Source organism: Halichoerus grypus, chromosome 14, assembly GCF_964656455.1.
Source record: "Halichoerus grypus chromosome 14, mHalGry1.hap1.1, whole genome shotgun sequence".
NCBI classification, from domain to species: Eukaryota; Metazoa; Chordata; class Mammalia; order Carnivora; family Phocidae; genus Halichoerus; species Halichoerus grypus.
In genome coordinates this window covers 15673699-15691336 of record NC_135725.1, presented here as the reverse complement: position 1 = coordinate 15691336, position 17638 = coordinate 15673699, and the positions used below count along the sequence as shown (strand labels likewise).

General features: G+C 37.5%; 1 non-coding gene across 1 annotated transcript; it reads left to right on the top strand.

Moving 5' to 3' along the window:
* The first annotated feature begins 16506 nt into the window (after positions 1 to 16506).
* LOC118526504 (U6 spliceosomal RNA) lies at positions 16507 to 16613 on the top strand. Its single transcript, XR_004912656.1, has one exon. It is a non-coding gene; the product is annotated as a U6 spliceosomal RNA (small nuclear RNA).
* Positions 16614 to 17638: the final 1025 nt, after the last annotated feature.

Below are 17638 nucleotides of genomic sequence, written 5' to 3'. Positions count from 1 at the left end.
GGGGTCAGTCTCCTGCAGTTCAGGACTGAGGGGAAAGGATAGATGGTTACATTCTTTCCTACCCTGTCTTCCTCCCTGTAAATTTAAGAGTTCACACAAACATGGAATTATATTCGTCTGTCTCCTATTGCACAGTTTTGTGGCCACTTTGACATGAGTTTCTTACATCTGCATAAAAGTTCCTGAATGACTTAGATATGCATTCCTCTTTCTTTTCTTGGTCTCCTGTCCCCACTTTCTGCATGGAAATCTCCCTCCTTGATTCTATTTTAGGATTAGAGATTAAGATAGGTTATGTTCCCTCCAAATACAGTAGCTTAAGTGTTTGGCATGGTCTTGATTTAGGAGGTTGGGAACATGGGATAAAGCGTTCCTAGCTTTTCCAGGATTTTTACACAAACCACTTAAGAGTTGTGGAGTCATCCTGCAATTAATGTGTATGTGTGGGTGGGAAGGGTGAAGAGGGGGTAGGGTAGGAGTCAAATTTTTAGGACAGAGGAGCTGGTCCAAAATAGAAGGGGAAGGGGAAGTCAAAAGAAAGGGTGGTTCAAGATCCCACTGTGAGAAGAGGAGCCCCTCAAGCTTATGTTTCAGATCCCTTTTCCTGGTGCAGAACCTTTTGACTATTTTTCTCTCCTTACAAAAAGAAATTTGTAAACAATAAATCCCAACAGGAACGTGGAGAAACACCAACACATTATATTTACACAAACTAGGCCACCCAGCAAACACCAAATCAGTAACTTGTGAAGTCTTACAAAGCCCAGACAAATGTAATAACTAGAGGGGCTGCTGACTGGACACAGAGCCCATGGTAGTAGACTGAGCCCCAGGCCCCAGACCCCTGGTCTGGTGGCTGTTGGCCCCAGTGGGGCAAAGGAGTGGCTCCCACTTCATTGTTTTTTAATGTGGTCCTGCCTTTGTTCTTTTTCCTGTGTTTTTTTTTTTCCCCTTATTTCCTTTGTAGAAAGTCCATTCTTTTTTTTTGTCCCAAATATTTTATTTATTTATTTGACAGAGACACAGCGAGAGAGGGAACACAAGCAGGGGGAGTGGGAGAGGGAGAAGAAGGCTCCCCTCTCAGCAGGGAGCCCGATGCGGCTCAATCCCAGGACCCTGGGATCATGACCTGAGCCGAAGGCAGACGCTTAACCAGTGAGCCACCCAGGCGCCCCAAGAAAGTCCATTCTTATAATTGACATAAAATCCACTTTGTTCTAATGTTCACCCATTGGTCCTGCATTATAGAAGTTTCACTGATTGATTCTAACCCTTGTTTTATTCAACAGTCTTTTAAATATTTTAAAACATTTAACATATCACTCTTCTGAATGATTTTGCTTTAGAGATGAAATACCTTCAGGAATATCAGCCATTTTTCAGTTAACATAGGTTTTAAACTCTCGATCACTCATTCACCTTACTTAGAATGAGTTTTTGGTTATTTTCCCAATTTTACACCAAAAATTGGAAGGATGGCCAAATGAAGTAGAGTGTGGGACAGAGAATGACCAGGCTCAGGGTGGTTTGGCTGGTGCTGGTGCTTGGTGAAAACACAAATGCATAGAGAAGTACAGACTGTTTTGAGTGGACTTATCTAGTTTCACGATCTTGCTTCACACTGATTTCTCTAACATCTTTATGTGTAATTCTGTCAACCAGCAGGTCATCACATAATCTTGAAATTTCTTGAGAAATTGCTTCATTTGGAAAATGTGCTCCCTATTCCCTCTTCCAGCTGATTCCCTCACTTTGCTCCTTCCTACTCTGCTACTGCCTGGAACTGATTTTGTTGGATAAAAAGCATAGTGGGGACATTACTACTGTTCTTTAGGAGAGTATGGTTGTATTAGTGATTACTAATAAAGAGTCAGCTATTAAAATAGTCATGGTACCATTGTTAATTAATACATGCTTACATCTACTAAACACTTTAATGTTATTTACGTTAACCATGGGTAAGTTCAGTTTTCATGAATTTCTTATGCAGTGGATTGTTAAAATCAATATATTGGTAATTTAATTATATTCCTTAGATTTAGTTCTTGGTTTCATCTTATATTTCCATGTGTCAAGATCTTTTAAAATCCTAATTATAATAGGGTGTCTTTAAGTTTGAAAACTGTATTCTTTCATGTCATTGACTGTAATGTTCTATAAAAAGAATAGAGAATGTGCCTAGGGAAAAAATCTCTTTCATTTGACATCACATCTTTAAATAATTCTTTTTGAATACAGTCATTCTAATTATAAATCAATTTATTATTGTTGTTATTGATTTGCTCAAAATATTTCCATAAGAAGTCCTTGATATAAATTGCTGTCATTATAATGGTAATAAAAGCAATTGGTTGTGACTTAACCATTTCTTATTTAAATGACAAAATATCTATAAAATTTTGTGCTATAACTGGACAAGGAACTAACTTTTAATCTCCATTTCTAAAAATTGGGTATTTGTCAACTTGTTTTCTTTTTTCATCTTATCATTCTCCATGATATTTTTAAACACTAGGATTTTTTTTTTTTTTTTGATATGATACCATTGGCAAAATTTCCTCCCACTACTCTGAATATATTTTCCTGACTCTAGAGATTTGCCAGTTTGAAAGAGGCTGAGTTGCTCCACCCTTATCTGCTCAACTGTCTTTTTTTTTCATTTGTCTTTGAGTCTTGTCATAATTTGGCCAGTTTAAAGATCATTAACTTTGAAGGTGACTTCACTTGTCTAGCAGAATTGTGTAACATATTTAAGAAAAAAAAAAAAAGAAAGAAAAGAAAACAAAAAGAAAAACTGATATAAGACAGTCAAGGCTTCAAATTTCAATTCCAATACTCACTTGCTAAACAAATGTATCCATATTAGTTTAAATTGGTATCCTTGTGTGAACATAGTAAGAGTGTAACTTAGATGATGAACTGTTTGTTTTGGATGATCAATTAGATAACATATTTAAATTATACCATACAAGAAGAATGCAGTGTGATGTAGTGGTGTCTTGGCAAGTAGAGCAGGGTAGGAAATAATCTCCCTGAATCTTCCCTCACACATAATTGTGGGTTGTACTTGCATATGACATTCTAGATCTAGAATCTTTTCTCTTATATCTGTGAAGTATCTCATCATGGGGTAAAGTTTCATTTATCTCTGCTTTAGAAATGAAGTCACCAATTTCTTTTTTTTTTTTAAGATTTTATTTATTTATTTCACAGCGAGAGAGACAGCACAAGCAGGGGGAGTGGGAGAGGGAGAAGCAGGCTTCCCGCTGAGCAGGGAGCCCGTTGCGGGGCTCGAACCCAGGACCCTGGGATCATGACCTGAGCTGAAGGCAGACGCTTAACGACTCAGCCACCCAGGTGCCCTGAAGTCACCGATTTCTAGAATAATGAGGAGACTTAAAGCAAGTTGTCCAGTTTGTTAAAATCTTATCAATAAGAGAAAAAATAAACTAAAGGCTTGCATCTCTGGTGCAATGACTTTCAGATAACCCATGTGCCTTGGGCTGAGAGCTTCCAATGTGATTATTTAGAGATAAACAGAAGGATTAACCCACATCCAACTTGACTGAATGGTCCATTTTCATAGCTAGGTTATTAAAACCCCACCCTAACATACTTAACTGAGTAGTAGAGTATTCTGATCATGTTTCTCAAATGGCCATAGTCTCAACCTCAGATATCTGTGTAAAATGAAGTAGAAGCATGTGTTCTTATATTCAGAACAAAAATACTCAGAATAATTATTGACTCACTGCCGAATAATCCATACAAAATATTTTGGCGATTACTCAGTTCTCCATCTTAATTTATATGTGTAGTCATAGCCTTGAGCAACATTCCAAAAAAATTATCATTCATGTAACAAAGTAAAATCCCATAAAAGCTTTGTGAGGTTGAATTGAAGCTCTCTGTAATTGATTTTATGAGAAACAATCTTGAAGATTCATGCCTTTTCACAGAAGATATCAACAGAGCTTTGGTCTAAGATGTAATAAGAGAGTAAATGTTAAACATTTCATTGGGGAAGAGTTGCATTAGCTTTGTGCAGCCTCCTTACACTTCAGTGGAAGTGAAATATCATCAGGCTTTAACCCTGAAAAGAGGAAATGCAAAATTAGGGGAAAAAATAACAAATGGACTGATGAAGCAAGCCAAAAAGAAGAGATTTTACCAGGAAACTGAAGAGAGGAAATGTTGTATTTCTGATTTCAGGTCTTGTTGCTTTTTCCCCAGTAGGATGGTACATTTGCAATCAAGTCACTTTACAGTGGTATTCTCTTAGAATGTGCCTTGTATTGACGTAGCCTGTATTTACTACTTGAAAGACCCAAGAATAAAGTGAAATTTTCTCTTTAATCCTCAAGGTGAGTATCCCGCAAAGTTGGTGTCACTTTTACTTAGGGAAAGAAATATTGGATTAAGCAAATTATGTTGTGCACTGAACTAATACTTGGCAGAGGGAGGAGTTCACAGCTGTTTAGTCGAAGGAAGGAAAGGTTGGGTATTGAAATCCCCTTGACTTTAATGTGAGTGAAGGGGTCTCTTTTTTTTAACGGTTTAAATTATTTTAACTCTTCTTTTTTTTTTTTTTTAAAGATTTTATTTATTTATTCATGAGAGACAGAGAGAGAGAGAGAGAGAGAGGCAGAGGGAGAAGTAGGCTTCCCGCGGAGCAGGGAGCCCGATGCGGGACTCGATCCCAGGACTCTGGGATTATGACCTGAGCCGAAGGCAGATGCTTAACCATCTGAGCCACCCAGGCACCCCTATTTTAACTCTTCTTGATCTATTCTTTCGCTGACTTTAATTAAAAAAATGTTAGAATAAAATAATAATCATTTAAAATCCCCAAGTAGCATATGTAAACTATCTTTGCAAAAAAGTCTGTGGCTCCATTTACCTGAAAGAGTCAAGTGACTTCTTCAGATGCTTAACTAACTTTGAGAAAATAGGTTGGTTAGTAAGACACTTTGGCTCAGAATGTTTCAACTGAACTTTCATTTCTGACCCTGTCCAGGCGAGGACATGTAGATATTTCACAGACACAATATTTAAGTAAGATTGCAGTTGCCAAAAGATAAAATGTGAAATTTACTAAAATGTGCAATATGATGATGTTTGCATAAAATTCTGACATTGTAGCATATTCTCTGAAAGCTCAGAGTTGCAAAATGAGTATTTGGTGAAGGGAAAACTAAAAGCATTTTTCACCAATTCATATAAAGTCTTCAAGCATACATATATTATAATTGAATCCATTGATGAGGAGATGACAAATAATACTTTTGGAAATAACTTGATGCATCTTAAAAGCAACTATTTGGAGACTGGAAGCATAGACAAATGCAAAATAATAACCATTGCCCTGATTTCAAAATTTCTGAGTTTTGCTCCATTCAAAAGGATGTGATCTGCCTGAAAGTTCTGTTGAAGTAAATGGAAAAAGGAAAGGCAGATAAACATAGAGAAATTTTAGCCATTTGGGGTTTATACATCACAGTTGGCAGCCTGGATGATAATGATTTTGGAAGAAGAAATTGAGATAATGAACATTTTTTTAAAGTAAGATTTTAATTCAAATTGTCATTTTAAGTGGATTTTGTAGAACCAGAAGGTTAGGAAAAATAATATATATGCCTTGGTTTGGACCCTCATGGTTGGATTTTTGCTTATTTTTTATATGCAATGTGGCATTTGTCTGTTATTTTGCTGTTTTACCTGTTTAAAAATCAAATAAAACACTCTAAAAGTAAAAGTCATACCTCTGAGCAATCAAGATTTTGGTTTGACATCCCATCTGTTTTACAGAAAGATAAGTGACATACCGGTAAATAGAAATTTGGGTTTTTGTAAACCCAAGTTTTATTTTTAGGGAACAAAACAATTCTTAACAGCTGCACATCCCTCCCTTGGCACTGAATTTCGTCATTGATTATTCCAAGGCACATGGTCTCCCTCGGCCCTCCTCTCTCATCAGCTTTTGCCCTGGAAATGTTGCTACTCAAGCCACAGGGTTGAGTGCATGGACATCTAAGGACTCAGGTGGCTTTTTAGGCTACCCCACTCAATACACATGCACACACAAAGTGGCACCTGGGTCCTGAGCTCTCTTTTCCCTTTTCCCTGTTTGAGTGACCAGAGAGTGGACTTGGCAGCCCTTGCCCTATATTGCGCTTTTGGATTGTTCTTCAGCAAGAAACATCTGCCACTGGGTTTGGCTCCTCCTGGCTCTGGTGCAGGCTGTCCCATAACAAGAACTGCTCTAAAGGCATCTGATGGGGCTGATGCTAAGTCACCAGAAGAGAAATGTGAGTTGATGCTTAAGTCTGACTCTAAGTCAGTCCTACTAGCTTTAGATATGACTTCACTAAAAGATACAGAAGTCGTCCTTCTCCAATGCCATTTTTCCTTTTAGTATCAATTATGTACATTCCAAATCCCACTACTATGTTCCAGGCACTGCTTTGGACACTTACGGATATTATTCCTAATCCTCGTAGTAACATTCAAGTTAGGCCTGTTTTGCAGAAACGGTAGCAGTGAAGTGTTTATTCATGGACACAGCAATAAACAGAGTTGGATCTCAAACACAGGCCTCTCTCGTTCCGTTAGCCCATGCTATCTGTACTTCTTACTATTCATGTGGAGGCCATGTTGCTGCGATGGCATGGTTCTCTCTGCCAACTCACAGCCAAAAACGCACATGTCCGCAGTGGCAGGAACACGCAAAACTATCGCTGGGTCTGTCCTAGCATTTTTTTTTAAAGATTTATTTATTTATTTATTTGAGAGTAGGGGAGGGGCAGAGGGAGAGAATCTTCAAGCAGACTTCCCACTGAGTGAGGAGCCCAATGTGGGACTTGATCTCACAACCCATGAGATCATGACCTGAGCTGAAACCAAGAGTTGACGCCTAACCAACTGAGCCACCCAGGCGCCCCAGTCCTAGCATTTTAAGAAGTGTGATTCTCCCATTCTTTATAATTGATTGGTTCTGCTGCCATATATAGAAAAGCATACATTCTTCCATTTCCCCACTTTCTGTGTTGTTTATTTCATTAACCTCCCTCCTATCCTTTGTGCGACTCTTAACATACATGTTATGTTCACATATTTCAGAAGCTCCATGCTGCGTTACTTTCTCTTTCAGCAGACAAATGACTTTTTCAAAAATCAGGACAAAAATGGTCATGTATGATAAATGTATATAACGTTATTTATATTTATTTATCAATATACAAAATTAATATATTTAATGGTATTATATATGTATTTGTCATTCCTAGGACTCTTGGGTCTTCTGAACAGTCTAGTGTCTGCTGTCTGGTATTATTTTCCTTCAGTCTACAGAACTTCTTTTAACATTTCTTTCTGTGTGGGTGTATTCGTTAAAAAGCAAATCTCTTAAATTTGTTCATCTGAATATCTTCATATAGCCTTCATTTCTGATAAAAATGTTGCTGTTGTAGAATTCTAGGTGGACAAGTTTGTCTTTCAGCACTTTAAAGTTGCTATTCCATTGCTTTCTGCTTTCCATCTTGTCCAATGACAAGTTAACCATAATTCATATCAGTATCGCCCCGTGTGTAATATGTTGCTTTCCTCTAGCTTCATACCATGTCTTTGGTTCTCAGCAGTATGACTATGGTATGATGGGGTGTAGTTATCCCATGTTATTTATTTTTATTTTTATTTTTTCTTAGAGTGAGAGAGGGTGCGAGCAAGCATGCACAAAGGGGGAGGGGCAGAGGAGAACAAGAGAATCCAAGCAGACTCCATACTGAGTGTGGAGCCTGACGTGGGGCTCGACCTCAGAACCCTGAGATCATGACCTGAGCTGAAATCAAGAGTCAGATGCTTAATCAATTGATACACCCAGGCACCCCCCCATGTTATTTTATTATTTTTTTAAGGTTTTTTTTTACTATGTTATGTTAATCACCATACATTACATCATTAGTTTTTTTTTTAATTTTTTTATTGTTATGTTAATCCCCATACATTACATCATTAGTTTTAGATATAGATTCCATGATTCATTGTTTGCATATAACACCCAGTGCTTCATTCAGTATGTGCCCTCTTTAATACCCATCACCAGGCTAACCCAGCCCCCATTCCCCTCCCCCCATGTTATTTTTATTGGTACTTTTATTTGTACTTTGAGAAGATTTACCAGATTTACCAAATGACTTTTTAAAGCTCTTCACCCATTTTATTTTCCACTGTCATTCTCCCATCTTTCTCATTCTTACCATTTCCTGTCACATTTCCTGACATAACTTGCTTTTTCTACTTCATACTATCTCCTCTCATTAATCATATGTCTTGGTCTTATGTTCCTTGGATTCAGTACCTCTCGGTTACACTCCATGTTTTGCAGATTTTACCTTTGTACCATTATGCAATCCAAGGACCCTCTAGCACTGAACACTTTGCAGATTTGTTATACTAATTGCAAAGATTAGTGATGCATGGCCACATGTGTTTCTGAAATTAGGCAAGTGGTTTTCCTCTCAGACACTTTGAAGTACCATAGATAATTGCTTTTTAAACTTGGCATATACTAAAGTTTTTTTTTTCTCTTTTTCTTAGTGTTTACTTTTTTTTTTTTTTTTTTTTTTGCCAGGCAGAGGTACCCTGGAACACAAGGATGAGTAGTTCAGTCTTTTGAGAATGTTACATTCTATTTGGAAAGAAAGACCAGGAAACAAACATTAAAGTCTAATGTTGTAACCTTTCAAAAAGAGTTAAAGCGGTATGATAATAAGCAATTTACTTGTGACTGAGAATTCCATGTGGGAGTATATCATTTTCCAAAGAGATACCATTTGTGTTAGGTCTTGAAAAACTGAGTTGGAGTTCAGCAGATGGAAAAGTAGGAGAGGAATTCAGAAGCAAAAGAAACAGAATGTTGAAAGGTACAAGGACTTGAAAAATAATGCTGTTATTTAATGAAGTCAGTAGTTTTCACGTGCTGATTTGATCCTGGGGTGACTTGATTGGCTCTGAGAGGTGGCAGGAGATGAGTTAGGGAACACAGGAAATAGTGATTTGTCTGGCCTGATAAAGCATTTTTACTTACTCCTTGTGGTAGACAGATAATGTCCCCCTAGAAGGTCCACATCCTAATCCCTAGAACCTGTGAGTATTTTACCTTACATGCCATAAAAGGACTTTTCAGATATGACTAATTTAAAGATCTTGAGGTAGAAATATCCTGAATTCTCTAGATGGGCCTAACGTAATCCTAACTGAAAGGGGTGTAAGCCAAGAAATGCAGGGAGACTCTGAAAGCTGAAAGAGGAAAAAGAATAGATTCTCCCCTAAAATCTAATATGTAATAATAAATTTGTGTTGTTTTAGGTAACTGAATTTGGGGTAACATGCTACAGCAGCAAAGAGAAATCAATACACTACTTCATGCAGTTGTCAATAATTTTACAGAGGTTTTAAGGAACTTGAAGTGACATCATATTGGAGGGTGACAATGTGAATATTATTTTGACCTGGATTTAGAGGAAAAGAACAGAAATGGGAGACTCCTTAGGGGCTATTTCCATTGTCCTGTTGAGAAATGAAAAGGGATTGTACCTCACATTAGAGGTAGTTGTGAAGGGAGTCATGGCTCTCATCTTTCTGGAAGGAAATGCTTGTAATTGTCAAATAAACATAACATTCTTTGACAGTATAAAAATCATGAGCATTTATTTAAGAATACCTTGAGTACTGGGATATAGATCAATTAAGGTATTACAAGCACACCCAGAAAAGAAAAGGAATACATATACCTAGCAATCATCTGTCATCGATCAGATACACCGTTAGAACTTGTTCTCCTTGTCACTACTTCCCCAGTCCTACTTGTCCCGACTCACAGACTCCATATCCTTCTTCAGTTTCCTTTCTGCCTTAGTTACTGCCTCTTGGTGGAGAAATTTGGTTATTCTCTCTCTTCTAAATCTGGGATTTATTTTCAGCTCTGGACCAGTGATCCTTAGTTGATTATAAAATTACTTCTTATAAATGAAAGAGAACATAATGGAAGAGAATATGAAATATCAAATCACTTCATGTGAATTTACAAGTATTGTTTCAGGAAATTGTTCCCAGTTGATACATACACTTGAATGTGTGTATGTGTATTACTGGTAGATCACATGGAAAATGGTTTCTATGCAATTATGCACATAAAATGTTTGAAACACACTCCTGATCTGTTTGTGTTCTGTCAAAATTTAGACATACTACACCCATGATTAAGGGGCCACCTAGGGCTGTGGTCCGAGTGCCAGCAATGAAGCAAGTATTTGAGAGAAATTTTCTGAGTAGGATGAAAATGAATTTAGTTAACAATACACTGAGGGAAGTAGAAGAGTCAGTGCTCAAAAATTATAATTATTTTGTGTAGAAAAGCTTTTAGTACCATAAAAAATATGGTGCATGTATTTTAAGATCTGTGGACATTGTTTATTTTACTGATATTTTCATTTGCAGCATTTAACATCTGGAGCTTGTGTGGTACAAATTGAGCACAAAAATACTTGTGTCAGAAAATGAGGATGTGCTCCAAAGTAAATGCAATCATATTGAACTGACACAATCAGTGGTGTGAAGGGGCTCCACAGGCCAATTTGCAATAGTTTAAGCACCAAAAATATGATGATAATTGATCATAATATGCTACATATTTAAAAATCCATAATCCATATTAATATTCAAAGAGAGAGAGAGAGAAGATATGTGGGGCCTGGAATGAGAAGGAAAACTTCTTAAAGAATTCTAGCTAAAAAAGGTAGAAAGAAATATAAAATAAAGAGAATATGCCATTTTCCAACCTCAATTAAAAAAAGAAAAAGAATGATTCAGATAAGGCTCATCAACCTCTGATCAAAGTATTGGCTGAGAGATTGTTGAGAAATAATCTGTTTACCCTGTGCCGAAGTATCAGCCTACTTAATGATGATGACTTAATGATGACAAATGCTAACACATCCCCTTATGGTAGAGAGATCTGGCATCCAACAAGTGAAAAATGTTATCACTGGTGGTGAAACAACCCTATAGGGCATAAGTGAAATACACAATAGAACTAAGAAGTATTCTGGCCAGAATTGTTTTATATGAATCTAATTACATCTTAATATCTAACTTTTGGTTTACAGAAAATGCAAGAGTAGAGGAACGTATTAAGAGGAAACAATAAAACATTCAAAATGCAGAACTTTCCACAAGAAAACTACCTTGGATTCTTTAAAAAGTCAACATTAGTGAACAAGGAGGGAGGCTATTCTAGATGAAAAGGAACTGAGTGGATGCAATGATTAGATGTGTTCATTGTGTGAATCTCGATTAGGATTCTAGAATTAAAAACCAAAACATTTAGTTCTCTCTGCTCTCTGCCATGTGAGAATACAAGGAGATGTTAATAGCAGTCTGCAACACAGAAGAGGTTTCTCACCAGAATTTGACCATGCTGGTCTTCTAATCTCAGACTTCTAGCTCCAGAACTATGAGAAATATATTTCTCTTGTTTATAGGTGAAAAAAGGTGTGGGAACAAAGTTTTCACTTTAAGTTTGAATCTTTAAAGATTAAAGTGTGCATAAAGCTCTTCATACTTTTCATACTTTTCAAGACTTATTCCCTTTGGTTGGATGGTACCCAGCTGCCATTACTACTATTCTTTTTCCAGTTTTTAATTGATATATATAGTTCACATACCAAAGCACCATCCTTTTAAAGTGTACAATCAGTAGTTAGTTCTTAGTTTATTCTCAAGCCTGGGTGACCATCATCACTATCTAATTCTAGAACATTCCATCACCCCCAAAAGAAACCCCATACTCATTAGCAGTCACTCCCCATTTCCACCATCACTCATCCCCTGGAAACCATTAACCTACTAATTACACACTAATCTACTAATTTAATATACTTTATGTCTCTGAATTTTCTATTGTGAACATTTCAAATCAGTAGAAACATACATATATGTGGACTTTCTTGCCTGGCTTCTTTTACTTACTTCCATACTTTCAGGATTCATCATATGATAGCATCCATCAGTACTTTATTCATGTTTATGGCTAAGTAATATGCCATTGTATTGACCTACCACATTTTATCTATCCATCATCAGTTGTTAGACATTTCAGTTGTTTCTCCTTTCTGGCTATTATGAATAATGCTGCTGTGATCATTTGTGTACAAGTCTTTATGTAAACATATGTTTTCAGTTTGGGGAGATATATACCTAGGAATGGAATTGCTGAGTCATATGGTAACTCTGTGTTTAGCTTTTTGAGAAGCTGCTCAACATTTTTCCAAAGCACCTGCACCATTTTATGTTCCCACTAGCAATGTATGAGTGTTCCAATTTTTCTACATCCTGACCAACACTTGTTCATCTTCTGGACTATCATCATCCTCATGGGTATGAGGACAATTATTTCTTCTATCTCAGGATATATTTTTTTATATATATATTTTTAAAATTTTGTTGAAATAGTTATTAAGCGATTTTGTTTTCCAGAACTAGTACATGGGTAATAATATTTCAAGACTTCGTTGTCAGAAAATATTTTTATTGTTTCCCAATGCAAGCGTATGTGGTATAAGACTCTTTGTTCAAAATCATTTTTGAACAGAACTTGTAAAGCCCTGTTTTCTAGCCCTCAGAATGGATATAGCATTAGGATGAATGTCATCACTTTGCTGGCCGTGTGTATGTGTGTGTAGGTGTGTATGTACATGCATGCGTGTGAGTGCACATATGTATTTCTCTTTCAGAATGTTCTCTTTATGCTTGCCATTTTAGAATTGGACAAGGTTGTGTCTTAGCGTGAGTCTTTATTTCTCTTGCTTCGCCTTCAGTGGGTCTTTCCAGAAAATTTCAAAACTTCCCATTTAAAAATTAAAGCTTAGGAAGTACTGTTCTGTCAAGTTTTGTTTGTTTCTTCCTTTCCACTGCCATTATTCTGAATAGCTCTGAATTACTATTAGGTAGAACTTGAAGCTCAAAATCTAATGTCCATGTCTTTTTTGTGTGTGTATATTTTCTTTACATTTCATTTTGCACATAATTTAGAAAAAGGTTTATCAACTTTTATTCCTGATTAACACGTTAATATTTAGACCCACAATTTATTTTGCCACCCTTCAAATAAATGTTATTCAACACTATATTTTTAATATCAGATATTATTTCTTCTTGTTTTTGTAACAAATTTTATATGCTTTGTGAAGATAAAAGCCTGTTAGAATATACTGTAAAGGTCTCTTCTATTCACTGAATCATATCTTTTTCCTCTAGACCAAGTTTTTTATTTGTTCATCCTAGTCCTTGTCATCCATCCATGCTATGACATTCTGGAAATATTTGCTTGTTTGAAGTTCTTGTTTCATCGATCTGATGGAAAGACTAGGTTGATAATTATACTCAATTGAAATGGATTTCCTCTGCAGTTTCCTCTGTGATTCTGTTTCCTCAAGAGGGAGATTAGTTTCAGGCTGTGTGCAATGGGCGGGGCATCTGCAGACAGGCTCCCCTTTGAATTGCATGGACATGGAGCTGCCAGGCAGACGAAGGAGCCAAAGTAGAGAAGAGTGTAAGATGACTCCTGGGCATAGCTTCCTTTTTTCTCTAGTGTTTGAGACAAGGTTCAAAATTAAGACTAGGGCTGGCTGGTCAAGCGTGGCCTCAATGGCTGGGGATGACTCATCTCTCCTCCATGTGGTCTCTTACCTTCCAGTACGAGTTTCTGGGTTCATTGTCATGGAAGAGGTAGTCTTCTAAGGTGAAAAGCAGAAGCACAGAAGATCCCTTGAGACATTGGCTTAAAATAAGCACAGTGCCCTTCCCAGCATAGTCTTTTGGTCAAAGTAAATCACAAGACCAGACAAAAGTAAAGGGGTAAAGGTAACAGGCATCACATCCTGATGAGAACTGTAGCAGGGTCATATTGCAAGGGGTTTGGGTAAAAAGAGCAATGGAAATTCAGAGCCATTTTTGAAATAATCTACCACATCGTCTTTCAGAAGTTCCTCAAATTTCCCTGTCTACTCTCATCACTGTTGCTAATTACCTATTTTCTCTCAGTTGCAAAACCACCCTTTATAATCTTTTATGTGAATGTTGGCAATGGGATTCTGAAACTACATTTTCTTCGTGTCCTAGTCTGCTGACTTCTCATGAGGTTCTATAGATGGGGAGCAATGGAAGGAGAGTGAAAAGCAGAAGGAGAAAGGAACTTGCTTTTTGTTTTCAGCTCTGGGCATTCTCCCTACAGCAGGGACAACAGCAGCTATGGGCTCGAGCTCCCACCTATCCTCGTCACTCCCAGCCACAGAGCCACCCCCCTATTCCCTCAGAAGTACCAGTGGCAGTAAGCCATGTCCCCCTCTGTGAGTGGAGCTTTAGCTGAACCATACTCATCTCCAGATAAAAATCATGTGGAGGCTAGAGGGTGTTTCCTCTCCAATCTCCTAGGTTTTTGATAACTCTACATCTTCTTCCTTTTTATGTTCTGAGCCCTAGACTTTTAACTGCTTCCTGCAGCTACTAATATCCATGTTAGCTCAGAATCCCTTTAGCTCTTTCTGCCTTCAAGTACCTGTATAACAAATTCCCTATGCTCTCTGTTAAAATAGCTTATATGCTTTTCATTTCTTGACATATCTTTCCCAGATAGATTCTTTGTTGTTTTCCAGAATTTTGGTTTCATTTTCCCTTGGTATTTTTTCAGTAATTTTTATAAGATATTCAGAGGAGCAATAGATGCAAGTGCTCAGAGCAGTATCTTTTCATTATTATTGTAGTAAGAGTATTTACCCTGAGATCTACCCTCTTAACAACTTTTTTTAAGTGTACAATTCTACAATCCCACTTCTGGGTATATATCCAAATGAATTGAGATCAGGATCTCGAAGAGTTATTTTCACTCTCGTGTTCACTGCAGAGTTACCAATAATAGCTAAAATGTGGAAGTAACCTAAGTGTCCATTAACAGATGAATGCATAAGCAAATTTCGTACATACATGCAATGGAATATTATTAAACCTTAACAAGGAAGGAGAGTCTGACACATGCTACAACATGGATGAACCTTGTGGACATCATGCTAAGTGAAATAAGCCAGACACAAAAAGACTAATACTATTTAATTCCACTTCTGTGCGGTACCTAGAGTAGCCAAAATCATGATGACAGAAAGTAGAGGCTGGGGGGAGGGGTTAATGGGAGATTGCTAATCAAGGGGTAAAGTTCCAGTTATGCAAGATGAATATGTTCTAGAGATCTGGATAATATCAATGTAGTGTCTTATGTGGTTATTGGTTATTTGTTATTTTCTCTTCTTAATTTATAGTTCTTTGTATATAAAAATATTAAATCTTTATATTGAGAAAAATATTTCCCCATGGTTTATTGCTTATGTTTAACTGCGTTTATGGAGACATCTATCATTCAAAAGTTTATTTTAGGGGCACCTGGGTTCCTGTCCGTTAAGTGTCCGACTCTTAATTTCGGTTCAGGTCATGATCTCAGGATCATGAGATCGAGCCCCGAACCTGCTTAAGATTCTCTTTCTCTCTCTCCATCTGCCCCTCCCCTCCCTCATGTGCATGCTCTCTCTCTCTCTGTCTCTGAAAAACAAAAATGGTTTATTTTAATATATCAAAGCTGTCAAATTTACCTTTCACAGTTAGAAATAATAGGGTCCACATTACCCTGGAAGATATGCTATTATCCCACCGTGGGCATCAGAAGGATGCAATGGATTATCTGGATTTCAAAGTCATATTTGAATTCCAGTTCTGCCAAGCTTTAGGAGTGTGACTTTATGAAAGCTCTTCCATGACCTCAGCCTCAGTCTTCTCATCTGGACAGTGGGGATAATAATAAAATAATGCAGTACCTTTCTTCTAGGACTGTTTTGAAGATTAAGTGACATACACGTTTAGGGTCCTTGGGAGGAGTGTGGCATATCATAGGTACTCAGTAATGGTAGTAGCTACACCTGCTATTGTTACTCATATCATTGCTATCATTGCAACTACGTCTGCAATTTTTATTGTTACAAATATCACTACTGTTCTTACCCTTACCATCACTGCCATTAATGAACCCTTCCCAATCCCTAAGTATATTCTGCTTTGTGTTTAAGGAAATTAATTAGCTTTAGGGGATATGGTTGACTGAATAACAGGCCCCAAAGATATCTTTGTCCTAATTCCCGGAATTCGTGAATGCTGCCTTATATAGCAAAGGGAATTTTGCAAGTATGATTTAGTAAAGGATCTTAAAGTGGGAGGGTTTTTCTAGATTATCCAGGTGGACCTAAATATAATCACAAGTGCCCTTAGAAGATCAAGGCAGAGTGATATAGACAGAGAAGAGGAGAAGGCAGTGTGATCAGGGAGGCAGAAATTAGAGTGTTGTGACTACAGGCCAAGGAATGCCAGTAGCCACCAGAAGCTGGAAGAGACTAAGAATGGTCCTGCCCTGTGCTCACTTCGGCAGCACATACACTACAATTGGAACAATACAGAGAAGATTAGCATGACACCTGCACAAGGATGACATGCAAATTCGTGAAGCGGTCCCTATTTAAAAAAAAAGAAAAAAAGAATGGATCCTGCCCTGCCAGAGGAAGCAGCCCTGCCGCTACCTTGACTTTAGCTCAGTGAGGCTAACTTTGGATTGCTGGCCTCTAGAATGGTGAGAAAATAGGTTTGTGTTGTTTTAGCCACCAACGTTGTGGTAATTTGTTATGGTGGCCATAGGAAACTAATACAAAGGATAAAAATTCTAATTTTGGAGAGTTAAATTACAATTCCCCCCAACTTCAAGAACTCTTACTAGATTATTTACTGGAGCGCGTTGGAATATGTTCCATCAGTAGAAATGCTTCTTAACTGAAATGTCACGTGGAAACTCTACGTGTGAGGGAGATAACCATGGAGCTTCTTTTGATCCAGATCCTGCCACAGTGGCCCCCTCCACAAGGTCCCACTTCTGGGTGTATATCCCCCAAGGTGGCCTGAGACACCCCAGGCTCATGGTGCTCCAAGCAACACGTTGTAATAAATGATGGTTTATGAGCACTGGGTGTTATATGCAAATAATGAATCATGGGACACTACATCAAAAGCTAATGAAGTACTGTATGGTGACTAACATAATAAAAAAATAAATGGAAAGTAATTAGAATATTTCATAATCTCATGTATAGTGCCAAGAAAGGTGCATTTGGGGGTATTAGATTAAAATGAGAGGCTGACACTGACCTCAGTGAGTGTAAAAGTGTCAAAGTCCATGAAAAACACAAAATTAGGTAATTATAACACAGTATAATAAATACTAAAACTGGGGTAAGCACACCTCTCTGAGTGTTTATAGAATAAGGAAGACAAGAGCAACTGGTCACTTTGTAGTATTTTTTTTTTAAAGATTTTATTTATTTGAGAGAGCATGAGTGGGAGGAGAGGGAGAAGCAGACTCCCCGCCGGAGCAGGAAGCCTGACGTGGGGCTCGACCCCAGGACCCTGGGATCATGACCTGAGCCAAAGGCAGACGTTTAACCGACTGAGCCACCCAGGCACCTCCACTTTCATAGGATTTTGTACAGAGGTTATT